Here is a 4,692-nt window from a genome sequence, read left to right on the forward strand (position 1 = left end):
TACAAATAAATTTATTCAAATAAATTAGTTTACAAATTTTATTATTATTTACAAAAATATCCTCAAATTTCTTTAATTTTTTTCTAAATCTTTTTCAATTTATTCAATATGAGTTAATTTTTTTCAATTTATCAAAATAATAACATCCCTCCAAATAATTTTAGTTATAAAAAAAACTACTCCATTACCTCAAAAAAATATTTATTTGTCAAAATCCTAAAACAAATTGCATACAAGCTTTAATTTTGTAAATAGGATATTCATAAATAAAAATAATTTTTCTACTTAGTTTTAACACTCTATAGAATAAAAATTTATTTTAATAATGATTTTATTATTTCATCCAAAAGTTATATGTACCTCCCTCCAACTTAAAAACAACACAAAGTGGGAACAACAAGCAAATGATGAACAAACAAAGAAAAGATAATAAAAAAAATAATTTTTGTAAGTAAATGATTAAATCTTAAAATTCTAAAGTAAATAATTAGTTATATTATTAATTTTTTTTATTTTAAAAAAATAATAATAAACTTTTGCAAAAAAAATACACAAAGTTATAATATATCGAGGATATTTTTGTAAATAAATAATATACTTTTTAAAATATAATAATATATATTGCTTTTAATGCATCAAATTGAATACTACATAAAAAATAATCTCAATATTACTAATTCCTGCACTATTAATCTCAATATTACTAATATAATATATTCAGTATTATTTTATACACTCTACCAAACGAAACGAGTGCTTAATGGTAAAGCTTCAGTCCATTTCCAACAAAAAACAAAAAAAGACAAGGTGTCAGGTTATCTCCTTTTCTATTTGTTCTTTTCGTGGAGTATTTAACTAGTCTTTTGAAGAGACTGCATACTCAACCTGATTTTCAATTCCACCCAAAGTGCAAACAATATAAATTTGTACGAAAATTTTAATTAAGATGGTGGAGGTTCAAGTATGTTTGGTGTGTGAGGGATTATTTCTTGAATAAAGAAATACGTGGATCTGTTGTAAATAAATATTCTGAAATATACTAAAATAAAAGGAGAGGGGAGGGAAACCTATTGATATAAGAGAAGATTTTATTTTCTTCTACTTTGGTGTGTCTTACAATGTACCATACAATGCCTTTTATAGGCAAGAGTATGTGAAATAAGTGTACTATGTAAAAATACATAAACTTTACATCCTACAATAGTATGTTTAGAATGTGTAGTATGTGAAGTTACAATAGTGTAGTAAATGAACATCCACCAAATACATTATTTACAATAATCCCCCTTGGATGTTCATGTAAATGAGAAATTCTAAAGGAAATAAGATGTACAATGGCGGTTTGTAATATGCCTTGTTTGTTGTCTCATTAAAATCCTTACCAAAAAAACCTAGTGGGATAAAACCTTGGTTAAGGAAAAAAGAGTACAACACGTATGTACTCCCCCTGACAAAAACATCACTTAATATCTAGGAGATGACGCATCCCAATCTTGTATCTCAAGTTCTCAAAGGTTGATATTGGCAATGCTTTAGTGAACATATCTGTTAGATTATCGCTTCAACGAATTTGTGGAACATCTATTTCACTTTTTTTTCTCAAGATCATGAGTGAAAGAGAATTTTGGTGAAATGTGTTTTGTTTTGTCTCCTTTAATATAACCTCTCTTCAACTGAGCTATATATGCAGCATTATCTTTATACAATGTAGTTGGAATATCCTTATTCAAAAAAAATTTGCACATTTCCTGAATATGTTGAGTCATTGATCTCAACCAAACACACTCCCGGCTCGCTTCATGAATGGCAATGATTTCTGCATGATTTGAAGAAGTTGCAGCTAATGTTTGCTTCATTGAACGTCATGATATAGTTATGCCACCATATGTAAATAAATAACCCATCTGAGACCGAGTCTTATACGGATCAGATAAGTATCCTACATCTGCATAATCAATCATTTCTGACTTGGATTCATTTGAATAAAATAATCTCAAGTCAATGGTTCCCCAAAGATATCTGAGTATATGTTTGACACCATTCCAATGTCTTTTAGTTGGAAAAGAGCTGAATCTTGCAAATAAACTTACTGCAAAATAAATATCTGGTCGAGTATTATTGGAAAGATACATTAGTGCCCCGATTGCACTAAGATATGGAGTTTTATCACCAAGAAGTTTTTCATCATTTTCTTGAGGTCGAAATGGATCTTTGTTTATATCAAGCGATCTCACAACCATTGGGGTACTCAATGGATGTGAGTTATCCATGTAAAATTCCTTTAAAATCTTTTCATTGTATATTGATTGATGGACAAAAATTCCATTTGTCAAGTGCTCAATCTGTAGGCCAAGACAAAATTTTGTCTTTCCCAGATCTTTCATTTCAAATTCTTTCTTCAAACACTCAACAGCTTTTGAAACTCTTTGGGAGTGCCAATGATATTCAAGTCATCAACATAAACAACTGTTATAGCAAATTTATATCCAGACCTTCTTATAAAAATACAAAGGTTAATAGGATCATTTTTGTACATTTCTTTTAGCAAATATTCGCTAAGACGACTATACCACATTTGTCCTGATTGTTTCAATCTATATAAGGATTTATGAAGCTTTATTGAGCAAGTTTCTTGGAAATTTTTATATGTTTTAGGTACTTTGAAGGCCTCTGAGATTTTCATAAAAATATCGTTGTCCAATGAGCCATAGAAATAGGTCGTGACAACATCCATTAGGCACATATTTTCTTGGACTGCCAGATCTATTATATATCTGAAGGTAATTCCATCCACCACAGGAGAATATGTCTCCGCATAGTCAATGCCAGGCCTTTGCAAAAAATCTTGTGCCACAAGTTATGCTTTATATCTTACGACTTCACCTTTTTTATTTCGCTTTCGCACAAAAACCCATTTGTACCCCACTGGCTTGACACCTTCAGGTGTTCGGACTATTGGTCCAAAAACTTCACGTTTTTCAAGTGAAGTCAATTCCGCTTGAATTGCATTCTTTTATTTTGGTCAATCATTTCTCTGTCTATGTTCATTAACAGATTTTGGTTCCAAATCGTCATCTTATTGCATTATTTTAGCAGCAACATTGTAAGCAAAAATATTGTCAATCACAATATTATTTCGATTCCACCTATTTCTCGTTGAGACATAACTTATTGAGATTTCTTTATTCTCATTAGTTTCAGGTATTTTAACCTCCTCAGGGGTCTTATCATTTGTTAGATCTTGAGGCTCTTTTTGAGCGACTGCCATCATATCATGATCATTTTGATCATTTATTTCTTTTCTTTTTCAAGGATTTTTATCCTTAGAACTAATTGGCCTACCACGTTTCAAATGTGCCCTAGACTCATTTGCATTGATCACTTGTCCTATCGGGACATCAACTCAAACTGGAGCATTCACATCTAAAATATAAGATTTAGTAACCCTTGGAAGGTTAGTAAATGTATCTGGTAGCTGATTTGTAATATTTTACAAGTAAATCATCTTTTGAACCTCTTGCTCACATTTATTTACTTGAGGATCCAAATGAGATAGTGATAATGCATTTCAATCTATCTTATGTTTCAGCTGCTTATGGTCTCCCCCTAATGTTAGGTATACTGATTCATCAAAATGACAATCGGCAAATTTTATCGTAAACAAATCTCCTGTCATAGGTTCCCAATATTTTATAATGGAAGGAGATTCATACCCAATATATATTCTCAACCTTCTTTGGGGTTCCATCTTTGTGGGTTGTGGTGGGGCAATTGGAACATATACCGCACATCCAAAAATTTTAAGATGGGAAATATTTGATTCTCGACCATAAACCAACTGTAATGGGGAGAATTTATGATAACTGATTGGCCTTATGCGTACAAGTCTTTATTGAGACATAAACTCACCAACATTATCAAGACAAATAGTCTTTATTGCATAATCTGAAAATTGTGCTCTTAACCTTATCATTTGAGCCAACAATCTGGTGAAAGCCATATTGCGAGTTGATAATAAGCACACATGTGACCATCTTATAAATGCATCTATCAAGACCATATAATATTTGAAAGGTCCACACGAAGGGTGAATTAGTCCACATATATCACCTTATATACGCTCCAAAAATGCAGGGGATTCAATTCCAACCTTATCTACTGATGGTTTAATAATTAACTTTCCTTGAGAACAAGTAACACAAGAGTATTCCTTTGATTGAAGAATATTTTGATTATTCAAAGTATGTCCATGTGAATTCTCAATACTTTTGCGCATCATATTAAAGCCAGGATGGCCCAACCGATCATGCCAAATGATAAAATTATTATAATTTGTAAATTTTTTATTTACTATATAGTATGTGATTCAATCATATAAATACTTGTATGATACAATCCAGAAGAAAGTGCAGGTAGTTTTTCATGCACAAATTTTTCTCCACCTTTTATTGTAGTAATATAAAGATATTCAATTTTTTCTTCATTTGCAGTCTCAATATGATAGCTATTTTGGCGAATAACCTTTAAACTTTACAAGTTTCTTTGAGACTTACTATAATATAATGCATTATAATTGGCCAATATTGTTCTCTGGGTAGTAATAAGGTCGTTATTCCAGAGCCTTCAATTAACTTTGTACTACCGAATATTGTATTAACATGGGCCATTTTCATAATCAAATTAGAAAAATAT

This window comes from Capsicum annuum, chromosome 6 (genome assembly GCF_002878395.1).
Source record: "Capsicum annuum cultivar UCD-10X-F1 chromosome 6, UCD10Xv1.1, whole genome shotgun sequence".
In the NCBI taxonomy this organism is placed as follows: Eukaryota; Viridiplantae; Streptophyta; class Magnoliopsida; order Solanales; family Solanaceae; genus Capsicum; species Capsicum annuum.